General features: G+C 49.3%; 1 protein-coding gene across 3 annotated transcripts in view; it reads right to left on the bottom strand.

Moving 5' to 3' along the window:
- Tex2 (testis expressed 2) overlaps positions 1-16,630 on the bottom strand; it is a 114,179-nt gene extending 97,549 nt beyond the window's left edge. For 2 of the 3 annotated variants that reach the window (XM_052195054.1, XM_052195056.1), the window contains exon 1: positions 16,489-16,630. The gene's annotated coding sequence lies outside the window, so the exon portion shown is untranslated. Of the gene's footprint in view, positions 1-16,468 lie in introns of all 3 variants that reach the window. The other variant, XM_052195055.1, reaches the window with a different exon arrangement.
- Between the last annotated feature and the right edge of the window lie 4,751 nt (positions 16,631-21,381).

Here is a 21,381-nt window from a genome sequence, read left to right as displayed (position 1 = left end):
CAGTTCACAACTGTCCACAACTTCCGTTCTGGGGAACCAGCACCCACTTCTGATCTTCGTGGGCCAGACAGGGATGCAGTACATATGTATACATTCAGGCAAAACATTCACATACATAACCAACTTTTTAAAGGAGAGGGAAACAGGGAAAAACAAAAATAACACAGAGAGAGCACTAGGTCGTTCACTATTCTGCGTCACAGCCTAACCATCTGACCTGCATACTGGGTAGCCTCTCAGTACAATAAGTTTGTGTTGTAGGAATGTAGGCCGACTGGATGAGGGGGAGCATCAAAACAAGGAAAGCCGGCTGAAGGCTTAGCGTGCAGCAGGAAGTCATCCACACCTGGACAATTAAGCCCTGACTCCCGGTATTTAAAATCCACAGCGCTGACTCTTCATTAATTTTAGATGAATCTCACAGTAGGTTTTCTGTAATTACCCCAGCTTGCATTACCAGCGCATGAGACAGCTCTATCAATAAAGAGATCCAGTTTCTTAACTGATGCCTCCCAGATAGTATGCCCACCTTTGGGTGCAGGCATGTACCTCCACCAGGCTAAGAGATCCTCAGAAGTAGAAGAAGAGAACATTCTCTTCCTTTGAGAGCCACGTTTTGACGCCCGAGGGAGCTAGGGGAGAAAATGGAAATGGCAAAAGCAGATGACCTGGGGATGGCAGAGCAGGTTTGGATGACCAGGTTTTGCTGCAACATTGGCACCTACTATCAGCTTTAGCACATATCATGATGTCTAGAAGAATGGTCCTGGGCTGGAGAGATGGCTCAGGGGTTTAGAGCACTGACTGCTCTTCCAGAGGTCCTGAGTTCAATTCCCAGCAACCACATGGTGGCTCATAACCATCTGTAATGGGATCAAATGCCCTCTTCTGGTGTGTCTGAAGTCAGCTACAATGTACTCATAAAAATAAACAAATTTAAAAAAAAAAAAGTGGTCTGACAGCACACACACACACACACACACAATTATCTACTCCAGACTTCCCTTTTCCTCCTGAGGTTAAAAAATACCTAGGTGCCTAGCTAGTAGGAATCCTTTAATCTTGGCACTTGGGAGGCAGAGGCAGGTAAATCTGTTAGTTCAAGGCCAGCCTGGTCTACACTGTGAATTCCAGGGCAGCCAGGGGTATACAGTGCCCATTTCACCACCACCACCACCCCCAAAAAAACCAACTTGATGTAAAGAATTCATTACATTTTTTTTGTTGTCGCTATTGTTTATTTGTTTGAGAAAGGGCCTCACTGTGTAGCCCAGTTGGCCTGGAACTCATGTAGACCAGGCTGGCCTTCAACCCGCTTGTCCCTCTCAAGTCATTACAGCCTTTGACTAACATCAGTAAGTACAGCTTCACTGGTGTCCTTTCAGGTGGTGCTTTGTAATCCTAGAAGTTAGGCCAAGACACGAGGTGCTGGGTGAAGCCCCACCCCCTGGAAAAGGGCACCCCGCTGTTTCACCAAGCCCAGACACGGAAACAGACATAAAAGTAGAGAAAATTTGAAAAATTTGAAAATATGAAACATACAAAAGTATTTTCTTAAATTGAAAAAGAGAAGGAAAGAGAAAATGGAGGGAAACTGCTATACTGATTTATAAGCTATTAGATTGGGAGAAAATAATCTAATTAACCATTTTATAATTAAGAACTTATCAGCTTAGTGTATCCCAGGTATTGGAACACCTGCTCTAAGGTTCTTCAAAGGCACATAAACCTCAGCTCTTGGAAGGTAGAGGCAGGAGGATCCCGAGTTCATGGTCTTTCTAGGCTACATGACTGCAGAAGTTCCCAGAAGGCTAGAGCGGCCGGGGTGGCCAAGCCGTCAGGGTGCCGCATTCTGACTCCTGAGATTCTGGGCCTGCCCAGTCAGTCCCTCATCACAGCCACTGTCTGTGTGAGCTGTCACTCTCTCAGTCCTCCTGGGACGGCTGGATAAACAGCCCACCTAACTCAATGCTGGGATAATCTGTTCTAAGTCCTTTTACAAGCCTCAAAGAACCAGCCTGAAGTCACACCAATAGTTGCATATTAGATAATGTTCCTTTTCTTTCCTTCCTTCCTTCTTTGTTTTTTTTTTGTTTGTTTGTTTTTGTTTTTGTTTTTGTTTTGGATTTGGTTTTTTAGAGACAGGGTTTCTCTGTATAGCCCTGGCTGTCCTGGAACTCATTCTGTAGACCAGGCTGGCCACAAACTCAGAAATCCGCCTGCCTCTGCCTCCCAAGTGCTGGGATTACAGGTGTGCACTACCACCACCCGGCCCTTTTTTGTTTTTTATTTTTTGGAATTCAGGGATTCACTATGTAGCCTAGACTGGTAACTGACCTCAAACTCACAACAATCCTCTGTCTCAGCCTCTCTAGTCTCTCTAATGCTGAGATTACAGTCATAAACCATCAGGTCAGGAGCCAGGTTCTGGTTCCGTGCACGTCTGTCAGAAGGCTTCTGTCCCTCTGAACAGCACGCTCTGGAAGAGGCTGACACACAAGAGTAAAGACTAAAGGCCTGGCCTCAGGTACTGTTACCTGGCTGCAGACTACCTTAAGACTAGGAAATGGAACCTTCTGGTTCCTTCTTTAAATACCAACTTAAGCATTTGTATAAATGAGCTGCTAAAGCTGGAACATGACACTAAAGACATATCATCTCTCCTTAGCCTGCCACAAAAACACCCATCTCAGCCAGCATGACCCGATCTGTACGGTGCCTGCTGTGTCCACTCAACAGGAGTGCCAGGCTGGAGCACCCCACTGGAGCACCGAGGAAGCCCACAGGGAGAGGCTGCAAGCCCAGAAGAGGAAGCTGCAGCCAGTGTCAACTGCAGATACCACGTGCTTATCAGCTAGGCGCAGAAATAATTAAAACTGCAATCTCTCCAATATTCCATCAAAGACATAGATCAAAACAGAAGACGTTCAGAGATGTGTGTTCAAGAGTAGCACTGTACATCGCAAACTCACTTGGACAAGCCTTTGGAGGGGCCATCGCCCCAGGAAATCCTCAGCCTGGACTTACAACGCTTGCTGCCAAAACACCTCTGCTGCCTAACGCAGAAGCTATGTGATGTGTCTTTTTCTTCTCTGAGATTCTTAGGACCACAAATCAGGTCTCCCGAAATAAAATTCACTTCAGGCTATTAAGCCTCCTAAGAACACGCGCTCGATCACAGTCAAGCCTTGAGACAAAAGCCAAGTTGAACAAATGAGTTTGGTCTCTGGCTCAGAGCATGATCGATAGTCATTTCTGCTGGGAGTTTTAGCCTCTAAAAAAAAATTAATGTTCTTGCTTTACTGGTGACCTTCCATCAGGACCGAACACCACCCACCCTATCTGTCTCTGTAGGCTTCCATCTCCCCTGGGAAATTAGACCAAAGCAACTCCTGTCCCCTGGCCTCCACAGCCCTGACGTGTTTTCCACCTCAGTGTCACCGCTGGCCTGCACTGGGGCAGCGGCTCGACTCCTCCTGAGGACAGCAGCTCCAGGCTCACACAGCAGCTGCTGGAGTTTCTCAACTCTGGACAGCATGAGGTAGATGGAAGCCCAGAGGACAATAGTCACAATAGTCATGATGGGTGGGGACTGAGCAACAGCTCTCCTGGCTGCCTGGTGCATGCCAGCGGATGTGGAGGACAGGCAGCTGGGCGCTCTGAGGGTCACCGGGATCAGGTGCGATGGTACGTGCTCATACAGTCCCTCCGCTCCCCCTAAGGGAGCCACTGTTGTGGAATGATATCCAAGAAGTCACCCCAAACAAGCCTCTGGACACTGGGGACACCAGGGAGGCTCCAGGCGGGAACATTTCCACCATTTTAACTCTAAGGAAACAATAACGTGGACAAGAAACACTCAGCTGATGACTTTAAGAGTAGAGCAGGCCTGCATGAACATGGTTCACTCCTGGGACACCTCAGCTGACCCTCTGGACAGCCTTTACCTCGGCCATTGTCAACCAGCTTTTTCCTATTGAGTACCATTAAGTGCAATCCGAGCACAGCAGCATGAACACTTCCGGCTTTTTCTATTTGGTGCCATTAAGCACAGCGTGTCTGTCTCTCTCTCTCCCCCTCCCTCCCTCCCTCCTCCTTCCCTCCCTCCCTCCTCCTTCCCTCCCTTTTCCCTCCCTGCTCTCCATGAGGAGTTCCCACATGATCTGCCTTACTCAAACACCTGCATGCTTAATTACACCTGCCAGAGGACCCTTTTTAAAATCTGCCTGTTGCTGCTTGGGCCTTGCAGAGGAGTCGCACTAGGCTATCACCTGCTCTCCCCCTGCGCTTTCCACTGAAATCAGTGCTTTCTCTGTTTCCATCATCAGGCCCACTGAGTGTATCCCGCAGAGGGTTTTCCTGGGGGGCCACACGACCCCTCCTTCTTGGCTCTGCCTCCAGTGCTAACTACCAACCCCGTTCTTTGTGCTGCAGGGTTGCTCCATGAGCTGCCCCGCCTCAGACATGAGTCTGTAGACACGTGAGCCCTTCTCTCGGTGCTGTCTTCCACTTCACAGTTCCTTCCTGGTCACCACTGCCATGCCAAGACACACAGCAAGCCCACGGGCCCCTTTCTGTGTGTGTCTACACTTTTCCTCTATACTCTTCTGCGTCCTTAAAATCCACAGCCGGAGGCCATCTTAACCAGACTTGCATGTCTCCCAGAAAACACAGGTTGTGGTCTTCACCAAGCCTCTCCTCTTGGGCCAGGGGATAGAGCTCAGAGGTACCAACCACTGCTTAGAATCCACAGAGCCCTGGCCCAAGCCCCTTGTTCTGGCTTCATTTCTGTTGCCATGACAAAACACCCTGACCAAAACATAGTCAACGTGGGAAGAGAACTTGGCTTGCAGTTTCACATCACAGTCCATCACTGAGTAGGGTCAGGGAAGAACCTGATATCAGGTCTGCTTCCTGTTCCACACAGCATTAGCTCCAACTACGGAATTCAATCCCAGCCACAGTGGAGCAGGAACTATGCGGGATGCTGCCTGCTGGCAGCAGGCAAACATATACTCAACTAGTTCTCCTCAACAGCTCAAGATCACCTGTCTGGGTGATGCAGCTGCCCACAGTGGGCCGGGCCCTTCTATATCACTTACCAACCAGGACATCTGCAGCTCCCCACAGACACGCCACAGAACAATCTAATCTGGGTAATTCTCAAACTGAGATTCTCTTCCCAGATATTCCAGTGTCAAGTTGACTAAGCTAATTAAAATGCTCAGTTACCCTGACACAAGGGGGTGCCACCTCTTCTCTGGTACCTGAGGCCCTCATCTAGAGAGTCCCTTTCTCCCATACAGATGTCATCTAGAAAACCATCAGAGATAAGTCACACAACTCTCTCTTAGATCATAGAGCTGTAGATGGAATTTGCCCACCATCATCACCCCATGTACTTCAATCTCCTACTCAAAACGCCAAAGGCTGGGAAAGATCAATGTTTCTTCTGTTTCCCTGGTGCGTGGCAGTGGGTCTGTGGGCATAGGCTGCTGGGCACTCCCCAGCTCACCCCGAAGTGGGTCTGAGGAGGAATGCAAGTCTGCCAAGATACACTGCCGGCTACATTCAGCTACGCCTTCTCTTCATCAGGGAGGCACCCAAGAGCAGAAAGCCTCCTGTCCGCAGCATGCAGCCTCCGAGAGTGTCAGGAGCCCTCTTTAGTGCCCACTTGGCAGTGTTTCAGCAGTTCAGCGGCTACAAGCAGGTATGTCCTAAACAGGTTATCCCCCTCCCCTTAACCAAAGCCAAGCCAGCGAGAGGGAGGAGAGAGGTAAGAGTGCGCCCCAAGTCTCTGTGTGGAGGAGAGCCTGCATCCTGACCAGAGGCCCCACACGCAAGTCACACACCTAGAGGCTGGCTGCGGGCACACTGAACCTGGAGAGAAGCCACCTGAGGGTAAGGACAGGAAGCCTGCTCAGCAAGGGTCCACCCTCAAACCCAATCCGTGTGATGAGGCAGACCAATGTCTCAAGTGTGGGACAAGGGAACAGATAGCGCTTCCTCTAAACTCACCCTGAAGCTCTTCACGTGGATTACTTCAGACTCTCCCCTGCCTCTCCATCTCCCATTGGCTGCCCTAATGTTACTCACTCTTCAGTAAGCCCAAGTGTTAGAGCGCATTCCTCGAGCTCGGCTTCCCTGTACTTCCTGGATGCTTTCTCTCAGTCAGTCACTCATCAGATGCTAGAAGCCCGCAGCAGAGACTGCTGGGCCCTGGGCACGGAAGAAGAGAGTAATCAACAAGGTCTCTGCCCTCCTGGGAAGGAGGGGAAAGCAGCTGGCTATTAAGGAATCTGGAATAACAACCAACTGCTGACAGTCACTATGAAAAGGGTACGAACAGGAAGAGGGACGTGAGCGAGGTATCAGGTTCCCTGAGGACAAATCCGTTCCTACACATCCAGGGTGGGAAAAGTGGCAGCACACCTAATATGCCAGGGGCCAGACCCTGCCAGAGGGCAGAACCAGGCCTACAAAGTAGTCTTATCAAGTCTTTCAGGGGCTGCACAGAGACATCACATGATCCTGTCAGGGTTTTTACTTTTTTGGAGGAGGAGGATGCTTTTCAAGACAGGGTTTCTCTGTGTAGCCTTGACTGTCCTGGAACTCGCTCTATAGACCAGGCTGGCCTCAAAATCACAGAGATCTGCCTGCCTCTGCCTCCTGGGTGCTGAGATTAAAGTGTGTGCCACCGCCCAGCAGGATTTTTTTACATTGTTATCTATCTATTGTGTGGAGGTGGTCACCTACTGTGCTATCCCAGGGGCCTAAGTGGCTTTTTTGGGTTTGGTTTTTTTGTTTGTTTGTTTTTTTGTTTTTTGTTTTGAGACAGGGTTTCTCTGTGTAGCCCTGGCTGTCCTAGACTCACTCTGTAGACCAGGCTGGCCTCGAACTCAGAAATCCGCCTGCCTCTGCCTCCCAAGTGCTGGGATGACAGGCGTGCACCACCACTGCCCGGTCTAAGTGGTTTTTAAGAGAGACTACTACTCTGCTGTGTTGGTAAGCGGATTGGAAAGGAGTGGGCGAGAGGGAGGCAGTCGGGGCGGAGCCCGAGAGATGCCATCAACAGCACACAGCAGGGAGTGGCGAAGAGCAAGCAGAGATCTGGCTGCAAACCCTGCGGCTCATTAGTACAAGCTCTAGACAGCTGCTTTTCAGAATTTTACATAAATTTAAGGCCAGTCTCCCAGTCACTGAAACTGCCATCCGGGTTAAATGTTTATCAGCCAACCATCTTACTACACCCTGGGGATAAAACACTGCCCCAGATGCCCAGCGCCCTCCATGACAGTCATCTTCCAGCTCCTGGTGCTGCCTTGGCACAGCCTCTAACTCCTTGCAGTAGTATGCACAGCTCCTGGGCAGGGCTGGGGTCATCCCGCCTACTGCAGCCTCCTGCGGGCCCCCCCTGGCCTCCCGCAGCCTCTCACAGCCTCCCAAGGCCTCACTAGCTCTCAGTGCACAGTGAGCAAGCAGCTCCGGCTCAGAGAACCGGGGTTCCCGAGGCCCAAGTTCAGGGGAGACCACAGCATCAAATCCAATTGTTCTGAGTCTCTGAGGCCAGCACTGGACCCTACCCCACCTGGTGGCTGTCCCTTCCACACAGACTCCTTTTCTATCACAGAACTGAGCGTGGGAAACACACCTAGTGTGTACGCTTACATCTGCTGCTCCAATTAGATGTGCTGGAGGCTGGAGAGACAGCTCAGCCATTAAAGGCTGGGCCCCAAGCAGAAACAAAAATGAGTTGAACTGGGTTCTAACTGGTGGTTCCTGGTTTGGGTTTTTCTGTGGTATTGAAGATCAAGCTTCCATCCACACACATGCTAGGCAAGAACTCTACCTCTGAGCCACATTTCCCGCTGAGACTGGGTCTTGCCCTGTCTAATATGACCACGTAGAACTATCTCAACTAAAGGTACTTAAAATTTCATAAACTAAAGCTTCAGTTTCTCAGTGGCATCCACCACCTTCCAAGTGGTAGGTGGCAACCATTAGGGAATACTTACAGCTTTACAGGAAGATCTGCTGGACAGTGGCCCACAGGGGCACTGCTATAGAGTTATTTCCATAACCAATTTGTATTGTCCCTTAAAAAAAAGTTTATCATACAGAACTCAATATGTGGACCAGGGTGGCCTCAAGCTCACAGAGATCCCTCTGCCTCTGCCTGCCAAGTGCCAGGATTACAGCGTGTTGCCCAGCCCCCATCTACTCTCTGTGCTGCGATTACACCCCATCTACTATATATATATATATTTAAGGTGTCATTTCTTTATAATTTATGTGTACGGGTATTTTGCTTGCATGCATGTGCACCATGTGCGTGCCTAGTACTTCCAGATGCTAGATGATGATTTGGGGTCCTCTGGAAGTGGAGTTCCAAGCAGTTGTGGGCCACCATGGGGGTGCGGAGAATCAAACCCAGGTCCGTGGCAACAGCAGCTGCCCTTAACCACTGAGCCACCTCCCAGCCCTTCACATCTCATCACAGCCAGGACTAGAAAGATTTCCAACAAGTTCCTGTTTTGGATTACGACTTTCAACCCCAAGCATATAGGACAGTTCTTCTCTTTGATCACACCTAGCATGCAGTATATCTTTGGAAAATCCACCCATACGTCCCAGTATCTGAGAACGAGCTGATATTCAGCAAGCATGATAGGCAGCATGTGCCTCTAGTCCTGACCCCTGGGAGGTGAGGCAGGAGGATCAGGGGTTCGTGCCTTGTCCAGCTATGTAAAGAATTCAAGGGCAGCCTGTGAAGCCCTTGATCCCGATCCAAAAGGGGAAAAATGTTGCTAATTTGTAAAACTACATGATAAACACACAGGTTCTATCATATTACCTTTTGCACAGTGTATTTAATTCTTTCTAAGCTAAAAGACTTTAAAAACTAATTCACTGATATACAAACTGGCCATAATTAAGACTTTCTAGGAAACCATAAACTATGGTTGGGTTTGCAACATTTTATTACTGACCATACCGAATAAGAACCGAGACAGTGACCTTCATGACTCAGTACAGCTGTCCCTACGAATGCCAATACACCACAGCAAGGTAGGCTGTGGTGGCACATGCCTTTCACGCCAGCACTCAGGAGGCAGAGGCAGGCTGATCTCCCAGTTAGAAGCCAGCCTGGTCTAAATAGTGATATTTCAAGACAGCCAGGGCTACACAGAGAAACTTTGTCTCAGAAAAAAATTAAAAAACAAAAACACCAAAACCTGTTAGAGATGGGGAACACTGAAATACTGGACATGGCAATATCTGATCACCTGATACTAAAGCTACTGCTTTCCGATGCCTCCAAAGGAAGACCAAACGAACAAGCAAACATCTTCCCACAAACAAACACTAAAGCAGACACTGGGCCAGAAGGCTGGGGGGGGGGGGGGGCAACAGTTCTCGCTTGTTCAATCTCCAGTGAAACTGAACGCACACGGTGGGGAGGATAACCAACCAACCAACAGTTGTCTGACCTTCGCAGGTGAGCCGGTAAACATGCAGTGCTTGGAATTAATAAATGGACACTAGCAACAGTTTCCCGTCCAGCGGGCTGCACTCTGAGCACTGGATCTCCTGCAGGCAGAGCCGGCGGGCTGTCCCCAGCAGCAGGGGCACTGCAGAAGGCCACAGAGCTGCCTGAGAAAGCCTCGGCACACCTGCACAGCAGCCCCACTTTCTACCTGCACCCTGTCTGGCTCAGCTCTCCCACTGCTGAGTCAGCAAGCCCTTATTTTCTCTCTGTTCACGCCAGGAACAGCCCTCGGGGTTTACTCAATCTCAAAGCACAGGAGGCCCTCGAGGTTCAGAAACTTTCCAAGGCCTCCCAAGCACTGCCTGGCTCCTGAGGTCCCCTGTCCTGTGTCCCAAGCCAGGTCCATATGCAGGCTGCACTGCCTGTCTGTCCATCTCCACCCCTGGTCAGCAAGTCACTGATCATCTGCCCACCTCTGCCTGCCGCCTGTGATTCTCTTCTCTTCCCCAGTTCCCTGTTCACTCCTCTTGGAGCGATTTCACATTTTCTACGGTTTTGTACAACGCATCTGTTGGCTTGTCTATTGTCTAGACCACATACGGTGCCATGGGCAGGTGGGGACCACATCTGTTTTACTCCTCATCAGATTGCCAATGCCAAGCACAGTGCTTGAGACCAGGGAAAATTCAAATGCTCGGTGACTGACAACCACTGTTCGGCTGGTCCTTTCAATAGGATATTTCTTAACTTCTCTATTCTAAACTCAAAATAATAAGTATTAACAGTTTTAGGAATACTGCCTAAAAGACAGCACTGTGTGAGAGAAAGGACTAGGATTCGGCTAAGAGAGTAAGCCAGCTTAGGCAAGCTTTACACAGCAAAGAGAACCAACGCTCTTATAAAATGCATATTCTGATTCTGACTGGCTACTTGAGGACACCAACAGCAGCGTTTGATCTCGAAGCCTACGCTAGCTCAGGACTGGAGCCAGCTCCTTGCCCCTGTGCCAGTCTCAACTGTGAGAAGAAGCTATGAGGCGCTCGCTGGCTCAGTTCAATAAGCTCCTCAGGAGAAAGCTCTTAGAACCAGCGTTCCAGGCAAATCCAAGAGACAAAGGTTACTTCAAAGCCCACCTGGGTCTCCCATCCTGTGAGATTCCTCAGGAGAGGTCAAGTTCATCTCTCAACAGTCCCTTTTATGCTCACGGTGACCTGCCAACGGCTTTGTTCACCAAAGGAAAAGCCTTCCTTTCAGGACTTAACTCCCTCTAACTCCTGTAGGAGTTATTCTTCAGGCTTAACCAAGCTACCCCAATTTACTCCCAGTTGAACGGGTACAGGCTGGAGAGCTGACCTCAGAGCAGAGGACTCTTTCCTTTCAACCTGGGAAAGCTCCCAGAGCTCACGGCTTGGAAAGGTTCCAGAAGGAGTGAGATGCTCACGACCATACCCCAGAATACATGCTGGAAGCAGCAGAACCCTGACCTTGACCTTGTCCTGGGATCCTGGCTTCAGTCTTTAACCTCTTTGAACTTCAGCCTTCTCATCTTAAAATAAGATTCATTGTCAGGTGTGGTGGTGCACACCCTTAATCCCAGCACTGCGGAGGCAAAGGCAGAGGCAGGAGGTACACTCTGAGTTCAAGGACAGCCTGATCTACATAGCAAATTCCAGGACAGACAAGACTACATAAAGAAACCCAGTCTCAGGACAGAGAGGTGGCTCAGAGATTAATGGCATTGGCTGCTCTTCCAGAGGTCCTGACCTCATTCCGAGCACCCACAGGGTGGCTCACAGCCATCTGTAATGAGATCTGGTGCCCTCTTCCGACCTGCAGGCATACATGTAAGCAGAACACTGCATACAATAATAAATACTTTTTAAAAAAAAAAGAAAAAAGAAAAAGGGGGACTGGAGAGATGGCTCAGTAGTTAAGAGCACTGACTGCTCTTCCAAAGGTCCTGAGTTCAATTCCCAGCACTCTCGTGGTGGCTTGCAACCATCCGTAATGAGGTCTGACGCCCTCTTCTGGGGTGTCTGAAGACAGCTACAGTGTACTTATATATAATAAATAAATCTTAAAAAAAAATAAGAAAAGAAAGAAGAAGAAGAGCTGGGCGGTGGTGGCGCACGCCTGTAATCCCAGCACTCTGGGAAGCAGAGGCAGGCAGATTTCTGAGTTTGAGGCCAGCCTGATCTACAGAGTGAGTTCCAGGACAGCCAGGGCTATATAGTGAAACCCTGTCTCAAAAAAACCAGAAAGAAAAAAAAAAACCAGAAAGAAGAAAGAAAGAAAAGAAAAGAAAGGGAAAAGAAAAGAAAAGAAAAGAAAAGAAACTCTCAAATGATAGGATGAACCTGTAACCCCAGCTACTCTAGAAACAAAAATCAAGGCCAGCCTGGGCCACAATACAAAACCTTGTCTCCAAAACAATAAAAAGGCCTGACTAAAGTAATTTCCTTTTAACCACTGAGTATCTCAGACCCTTGGGTTCCCATGCTCTGATACTGAGACTATGTTGGGGGTGGAGGCAAGGGAACAGACAACAACAAAGAGGTCCTTGGGGTGGAGGGTTAGCTTAGTGGTTAGCAGCATTTGTTCTTGGAAAGGGAGCTGAGTTCAGTTCCTAGCACCCACAAGGAGGCTCCCCAATTCCTCAGGCATGCGTGTGGTACACGGACATAACATGCAGGCAAAACACTTATACACATAAAATAATAAAATGATTTTTTTAAAAAGGAAGTCCTCAATCTATAAGAGACTGAGAGTCTGTAGTGTAAAGGTATCCCAGGAACCCAGGGATCACGGGTGACATCATCAGCCTGCTGGGCCTCGAGGCACCAAGTGCACACCTCTGTTTACCTGATCCAGTACCACTCAAGAGTGTCTCCACATTCCTGCCTTCTAGCACCCCTCCCTCTCATTCTCATTTCATGCTAGACCATCAGGCACTGTAAGAAGTTTCAAAAGGAACAACATGAAATCTTGAATATTACCTTGAATCGTTTTAAAATTCACATGTAAGAACACATCAGTATGGGGTTCCAGTCTTTTTAAATCAATCTTTATTTTTAACCAAGGGATCTAAAGGTGACTTACAAAACTTAGTGAACAGCCAGGACAAAGGGAGCTGACTGCCCATGGCTCATTAGTTCCTGAAGTTGATGCTTCTCATGGGGACAGTAGTTAGCTAAAAGACAGTAGTACTCCGAACAAACTGGAAACCATTCCCGCAACCCACGATCCCATCCCAGCTAATCGCCAGGGCTCTGAGTAGAACGCTTCCCGGATGCTCGAGACACCTACAGTTAGCTGTTCACTCTGCCATCTGACAGCGTCAGGTGCTATGGGGGGCTCACTGTATGCCAAGCCCCAGTGACCTCATTAACCCTCCTCATAACTGCCTATAAACAACCTACCACCACTGCCCATCTAAGCTAAGACCACTGACGATGAGACACACCAACATTTTACACACCTAAAACCATCTCATGTGCCACTGTACGGCTCTGTAAGTGTTGGCTCTTGTTATAAGCACTACGGTGATACAGACTGCACTGTCTTGGTGTTGCGACACCATGAATACTGTCTCTGACAGGTACACCGAGGTACACAAAGACAGCAGTGTCCCCAAGGTCACAGAGCTGCTGAGCAGACCGACACACTGGGATGCAGTCCCAGAAAGCTGGATCACCTCTCCCCAGAGTTCCTATGGATCTAAGGAGCCCCCACCCCCACCCCCAGTTCCACCAGGCAGAGGCTGGACACCAGGTGCTGACTGTTCACAGACACAGCACAGCAGCCCATTAGCCGGAGCCAAGCCTGCCCTGTCAAACGGACGCTGCTCTAGGTTAACTCTCATAAACTCCACCTGGCTCCGGGAAAAGCGGTGTGGAACAATGGGCAAAGCACTTCTTGACTTCTTGGGATCAACGGGTCGAGGTCGGAGGTCCAGCTTTGTGTGCAGTGGGCTTGTCATCCTGGTTAAGTCATCCTGGTTAAGGACACTCCTGAGACCCTTTCCTGAAAGCTCCATAAAAACAGGCCCTCACCCTCCTGAGAGGCTGCTGCAGGGCCAGTGTGCACGGGACAGAGCGGAGGCAGGACCTGGCAGGGCTGCAACTTGAAAAACCTCCTTTATTTGGTAGTGCTGCCCACCTTTATTTAATCCCAGCACTTGGGAGGCAGACATAGGTGGATCTCAGAGTTGAAGGCCAGCCTGGTCTATAGAGAGAGCTACTGGACCCTGTCTCAGAACAAAAACAAAAACAAAGCAAACCCCCACCTTTTAAGTTCCAGTCAGCTTCTGCTTTGGGACAGAATCAAAGAACCCACTACCCCTGTAACCTCAACAACCCCTAAGTGGGACCCTTAGGAGAAAATAAGGATCAAACAGGAGAGAGAATTCCTTGAGGGAAAAAAGGAAAAGAAAAGGAAGGAAAGAAAAACTAAAGGCACCAAGAAGACAAGGACAGCATTCTGTAACGATCTTCCTAACTTGTGAAATGATGAACTCGGAAGAAAATGGGAAAGAAAGACGCCTAAGCCAGGTGGTGGTGCACGCCTTCAATCCCAGTACCTGGAAGGCAGAAGCAGGTGGATTTCTGAGTTTTAGGCCAGCCTGGTCTACAGAGTGAGTTCCAAGACAGCCAGGGCTACACAGAGAAACCCTGTCTCGAAAAACCAAAAAAAAAAAAAGAAAAGAAAGAAACGAAGGAAGGAAGGAAGGAAGGAAGGAAGGAAGGAAGGAAGGAAGGAAGGAAGGAAGGAAGGAAGGACACCTAACATCAAGACACTAGCCAAGATGAATATAATTTTGTAGTGAACCTGACACAGAACCTGGTCTTTGAAGATTCAGTTTGCTATCAAAGTAATCTGAGGTAGAAAGATTTCTCCCTCTCTGGTTTTATTAAGTAGCATTCTGTATATTTCTCTCTTCTTACTTCAAGGGCCTCGGAAAATGAGAGCTTTTGACTGATGGATCTCCCTCCTCCTCCCTCCCCCCTCCTCCCTCCTCCTCTCCACAGCCACAAAGGCCAGCAGATTCCAGCACATCACAGACTCCCAATAGAAAGTTATCAAATAAATATTTTTGACTCTAGGCAACGCCTTTGTTCATGACATCCTACAGTTAATTCTATATAAACGTGTAATCAAGCTGGGGAGATGGCTCAGCTGGGAGAGGGCTTGCCTACCACACATGAAGCTGGCTTTGATTCCTACACCACACAAAGCTGGTGTGATGGTGCAGGCCAGAAACCCCAGCACTCGGGAAGGATCAGACATTCAATGTCAACCTTAGCTAGGAACAAGTTTAAGGCCAGCCTGGGATATGAGAGACCTTTTCCCAAAATACATACACACATACACGCACAGTCTAACCTTTGCTGCTTTTCCTAGAAGCAGTCTAAGGACATAATCTCTATCTAATAACAGACAGCGGTGTGTCCAGCATAGCTACAGCTCTCACTTCTCACCACTGAGCCCAAACCACTCTTCCCCTGTCACCTTGTCCTTCCTCACCTGCCCTTTCCGCCTGTCAGTGAACTTCATCACCTCCACGATCTGATCTGAATCTCCTTTCCCCAAGACACACGTTCAAGGCTGTGCAGTCCCCCAGAGCCCTCCTCTACCCCTCTCCAGGCCACCATGTCCACTCCAGGGAGCCCAGGGAGCCCAGGGAGCCCAGATCAGCAACACTCTGCCTTCATCCTCCTAGCCTCAAGACATTTATCTGATTTGGAAGACTCTGAAAAAGTACTGAAACCGTTTAAGTGTTGGAAAAAGCTAACAGAAATGGTGTTTATCACTGACCAAGACAAGGTACACTTCCCTGCCTGTCACCCCAATCCAAAAACGCAAACCCACACCCTCCAAACTCCATTTCCCACAAACCAAAGACCATTTGTCTCTCTGTTTCCCTTGTTATTTTCCACATACAAGTCACTTTCTCTTCGGGTTTAATCTAGCTCCTTCATAGACTATTCCTCTCAATTGAGCAATGGTGTCAAGACACTTGGACGTCACAGCAGAACAGGACACAACCTGTGTCTTCGGGTTGTCACACTTTTCAACTCTAAAAAAGTATGTCCTCCTTACACAGTATCTATGAAATCTAATGACAAAGTACTCCTTAGCTCTAGCAAGAAAAAAAAAAAAAAGAGCGAGGGTGTTTAACAGACTTTGCCCTTAAATTTAATGCCGTGTAACCATAACAACTGATGGTTTAGGTAACCATCAACCCACTGAGGGGCTAAGTTTTTCAAAAATTGTTTTTCAGTGGGGGAAAAACTCCCTTGCACCAACTCCCGCGCGCAGTCGGCACTCCGGAGTGGCATGTGGTGCAATGGAGCCGACGGTTCCCGTCCCTGCTTCGGTCCTCGGGTCTCCGCCACCGTCATCTCCGTGCTCCCAGCAGGGCAGCTAGCGTTAGGCCTCAGCCCAATGTCACTTGTTAACCTTCCGATCTCCCCGGTTTTCGGTGCGCCGCCACCTCCCTTTTAAAGCACACAAACCACCCCTCAGTCCCCGCTGTCCGCCAGGAGTTGCAGAAAAACAAGAGAGGCGCCGACAGCCACTGACAGATTCGCGCAAAAGTAACCGCGCTTCTCCATTCCTAAGCTTCTCCCACGGTGGCCCAGGGGGCGGCGGGCATCAGGGGCCCCACGCACAGAGGTGACAAGTGTTTCCCTTCAGCGAACGTGTGGATGTTGCTTCCCGGGACTTACACCTAGCCGCGGACGCTAGACTGGGACCTGCCGGCTTGCACATCCTACCCCAGGGCGACTCCGCCCCGCCCGGCCCCCAAGCAGGGAAGGTCTCTCCCCGGGCCACCCGTGCCGGCGTCCCGAGCCCAGGCAGTGTGGAAAGGGCTGAACCGAGCCCCGCTGCGCCAACGGCTGCCGGAGCTGCCGGTGTCCCGGAGCCGGGCCACCCAGCCAGGGCCTGCTCCGCCCGACGTTCCCTGCGTCGCCCCACCTGGCCCCGAGCGCGCTCACCCCGGACCCGCTGGCTGCCTCATCCTACTGCGCCGGCGCCCGTACTTCGCGGCCACCGAGGCTCCAGCTCCAGCTCGGGTTCTGGCAGGGGCCGCCGTGCTGCTGCTGCCCGCCCGCCCCCGGGCACCGGCCGCCCCGCCCCGCCGGCGGACCCGCCCCGCAGCCGCGGCCCCCACCGCCCAACCACAGGGCGGAGGGGGCGGAGCCAGCCGCTTACCAGACAAAACCAATCCAGCCAGTGCCGCACGCTCGCGAGAGGCCTGGGGGCGGGGGGATCGGCCGGCGATTGGTCGGGGCTGTTAAAGGAGCAGCAGCGCTGCGGACTGGAAAGAAGGGGTGGCCGCGAATTACTGCGGGTTACCTGGCGGAATCCCAGTGGGAGGAGCAAGTGTTTCTCTCTCCCAATTGAAACTGAGGCGCTTTCCTCAGTTCTTTGCATTTCTTAATTTCCTCTTCTTGCAATTTAGCAACAAGTGCCTCCAGCCGTGAGGGAAACTGAGGTTACGAAAATAGCAGCTGTCTGGCTGGGCAGATTCTTACGAACTGGAGTTTTAGGAGGTAGTCGGGCATTATCAATCCCTGCTACTTGCAGAAACTGGATTTCTGAGCTCCTCCTCCACACCTGACCATAACAACCAATCCCAGACTGATTAGTGGAATTAGCTCCTAGAACTCGTGTGACGTAAACTACGATCTTAGGTTTTTTTAAATACAGGGTCTCCTGAAGGGTGAGCTGTTTTCAGACTTGTTATGTAGCTGGAGATAGCTTTGAATTCTTAGCCTCCTGCCTCTGCCTCTACCTCCACCGCTATAGGCATACACCGCTATAGGCATACACCACTACACCTGAATAACATAAATTTACCTTAGAGGGACAGTATCTGGGGGTAAAAGGAAAATCCTACCCCAGGGAGACTCCGCCCCACCCGGCCCCCAAGCAGGGAAGCACTCTCCCTTCCTTGGTTTTTTTTTTTTTTTTTTTTTTTCTCGAGACCGGGTTTCTCTGTATAGCCCTGGCTGTCCTGGAACTCACGCTGTAGACTAGGCTGGCCTCGAACTCAGAAATCCGCCTGCCTCTGCCTCCCAGAGTGCTGGGATTACAGGCGTGCGCCACCACTGCCTGACTGGAATATGACTTTTAAAAATGAGTTTTAACTTAAAATGAGCTTGGAACGGTGAAGGCTGTTTTTACTTTCGTCAATCCCTAACCCGGTAGAGAGGGAGGAGGTGAAGTGCGTAAGGGTAGGCAGGACCCTCATAGCACATTGGCTGATTGTGATGGTGCTGTTTGCTTATCTAAACGAGATCCCAAACTTCAGCATCGGCCAATCCCAGAGGATTTTAGCATGCAGATTCCTAAATCCCACCTAAAGTCTCAAATTTGTTATGACTGAATCGGGGACATTTGTCTTTCAACATTCTTTGCCCCATAAGATTCCAATAAGGAGGGCTCTGAGGACCACATTCTTTTGAGTCTCTCATTGCTGTGAAATTAAAACTCAACGGGCCGAAAATAAATCTAGACTCCTCTGTACAATCAAAATCCATAATATGTTTGGGAGACTTGCTGGTTAGTAAATTTACAGACCACAAGGGAACTCAAACTGGTTCGCCACGTGTGTCTTAGCAAGAACTGAAAGCTGGCAGGCTCCAGAAGCAACAGATGACAGTTGGAACTCCCTCAGGAGGAAAGGCAAGGCCTGGCACTTCAGGAAGTCAGTCTTGTCCTCTGACCAGTGAGATAATGCATAAGCATTTACTGGCAAACACCCTCCCCATCTCCGCCACTAGTCATAACCCCAGGACGACACCCTGCCCCTCTGGGACCACATTCCAATGTCATCATCAAGTCCTGCTGCCTACCCTCCTGGCTGAATTCCTCTTCCAGCCCTAGTGTCCCAGACACCTGTGTGACCCAGAAGTCTCTGCCCCGGATTGGGAGGCCAGCCCTTGTATTAGTCAAGTTTCACTAGGGGACTAGAATGGATGTCAGAGATACAGAAAACAAGGGGAATTTATCAGATTGGCTTACGCAATCCACTCTTCTTAGATACTTAGATACTCAGGCCATAAAGCTGATGAATCAGTTGCCCTGTCTTTCACCAGTGGGCTGAGGGATTCTCGGTGAGAAATTGGTCTTCAGTTCATGTTGAACATTCAGAGATATGGGGTCCTGATGTCAGTGAAGGGTCCCAGCAGCAGAAAGAGCATTGACCGTCAAGAGGCCAAGACAGGCAGGCAAAACACATAAACTCAGACCTCCTCAGATCTCAGCGTCCACAGAAGGTTCCCACAAGCCAATCAAGAAGATCCCTCACAGGTGTACACAGAAGCACTCCTAGTTGGTTCTAGAACCAATAAACTGCTGAATGTAATGATCTCTCTTGGAACTTGGAATCCTAGCACTGGGGAGGCTGAGGTTGAGGCCAGCAGGGCTGTATATCCAAACCCAGAAGAGAGAAGCAGCGAGAAGAGAGGAGAGGGAGAAGAAAGGGGCGGGGAGAAAATGCTGTCTCAAGAGGTGAGGGTTCTAATCGTGAGTACCTGTGGGGCGGGGCCAAGGTCCCACCATCTTGTCTGTACTGCAGCCATCTATGGTTTCACTCAGAGCTGACAGTCCCCGAACCCCACTTACATCCCCTCTTAAGGGAAAGTCTCTTAGAAAATTACCAAACCCTGCCACAGAGACTCGAGGTCACGATGCCCTGGCTCACTGACACCTTTGCTTCTGTTAAACTGTTGGCTTGCTCTGCTTCCTCCTGAAACTGCCAACTGGGATACGGTTTTGGTTTTTGGTTTTGCTTTTTCCCATTAAAAGCTCCCTGCCGAAGGTGGTCAGGGCAGCTCTGTGAGATCGGTTCTCTCTAGGCTGGTGCTGGCTGGCTTAACATTTTTTTCTTTTTTCTTTTTTTCCGAGACAGGGTTTCTCTGTGTAGCCCTGGCTGTCCTAGAACTCACTCTGTAGACCAGGCTGGCCTAGAACTCAGAAATCCACCTGCCTCTGCCTCCCAAGTGCTGGGATTAAAGGCGTGTGCCACCAGGCCCAACTGGCTTAACATTCTTAAATTCTGACTCTGGTTATGTCAAGTGGTCCCTGGTGTGTGTGTGTGTGTGTGTGTGTGTGTGTGTGTGTGGTCTTTGCTCCACAACACCCAGAACTGCATGGCAAGCATGGGTTTCAGTGGTGACACAACTTGAAGTTTTTGTTGGCCACATGACCAAGCCATCACTTTAGAAGAAAAACAAGAAACAGTGACCTTGACCATCCTTGCCTGGTTCTAGCCTTCCACAAATAAGAGACTGATCAGCTCACCATCAACATAACCTCAAACCAAGAACAATAAGGTTCAGTGTGAATGCTAGAAAGAGCCCTTTTCTTTTTCATACACACACACACACACACACACACACACACACGTGTATGGGGGGGGTGCTGGAGAGATGGCTCAGTGGGTAAGAGCACTGTCTGCTCTCTTGAAGGTCCTGAGTTCAAATCCCAGAAACCACAAGGTGGCTCACAACCATCCGTAATGAGATCTGATCCCCTCTTCTGGTGTGTCTGAAGACAGCTACAGTGTACTTATATATAATAATAAATAAATCTTTAATATATGTATATATGCATATAATTTATGTATATGAGTACACTCTTAACTACTGAGTCATCTCTCCAGCCTGAGGCTCTTCTTTTTTAAAGGTGAAGATTTTGAGGCATCAAGATGACTCGCCCGAAATGGATATCAACTACCAAGCCTAACAATCTAGTTTAATCCCTGGGACCCATCTGGTGGGAGAAGAGAACTGACTCTCTGAGACTGTCCTCAGACACTGTAGCACAAGCACACACACATACTCCTATCTATCTATCTATCTATCTATCTATCTATCTATCTCTATCTCATAAAGTACATAAAGGTAATTAAAAAAGAAAACTGGCTGGGAATGGTGGCATATCTTTTAACCCTACCACTCAGGAGGCAGAAACATGGGGATCTTTATGAGTTTGAAGCCAGCCTTTTCTACATAGCAAATTTCAAACCATCCCTGACTGCATAGTACGACCCCCATCACATAAACAAATGAAAGGAAAAAAAATTAGCTAGGCAATGGTGGCACACACCATTAATCCCAGCCCTCAAGAGGCAGAGGCAGAGGCAGGTGGATCTCTGAGTTAAAGGCCAGCCTGGTCTGCACAGTGAGTACCAGGACAGCCAGGGATACACAAAGAAACCCTGTCTCAAAAAACTAAAAAGAGCCTGGTGATGGTGGCACATGCCTTTAATCCTACCCAGCACTCAGGAAGCAGGAGGTAGGTAGATCTCTAGAGTTCCAGGACAGCCAAGCCAAGGCTACATAGAGAAACCCTGTCTCAGAAAGAAGGAAAGGAAGGAAGGAAGGAAGGAAGGAAGGAAGGAAGGAAGGAAGGAAGGAAGGAAGGAAGAAAGAAAGAAAGAAAGGAAGGAATTGGAAGGGGAAGGAAAGGAAGAAAGAAAAGGAAAGGAAAGAAAAGAAAAAAGAAGAGAAGAGAAAAGAAAAAAGGAAGGGGGCTGGAGAGATGGCTCAGCGGTTAAGAGCACTGTCTGTTCTTCCAGAGGTTCTGAGTTCAATTCCCAGTAACCACATGGTGGCTCACAACCATCTATAACAGCATCCGATGCCCTCTGGTGTGTCTGAAGACAACAGTGTACTCACATACATAAAATAAATAAATAAATAAATCTTTTTTAAAACAATTTTTTTAAAGATGTATTTATTTTATTATATGTAAGTACACTGTAGCTGTCTTCAGACACACCAGAAGAGGGTATCAGATTTTATTACAGATGGTTGCTGGGATTTGAACTCAGGACCTTTGGAAGAGCAGTCGGTGCTCTTAACCGCTGAGCCATCTCA

This window comes from Apodemus sylvaticus, chromosome 10 (assembly GCF_947179515.1).
Source record: "Apodemus sylvaticus chromosome 10, mApoSyl1.1, whole genome shotgun sequence".
Lineage (NCBI taxonomy): Eukaryota > Metazoa > Chordata > Mammalia > Rodentia > Muridae > Apodemus > Apodemus sylvaticus.
Note: the sequence above shows the minus strand (reverse complement) of the source record. Positions and strands in the feature narration are given on the sequence as shown.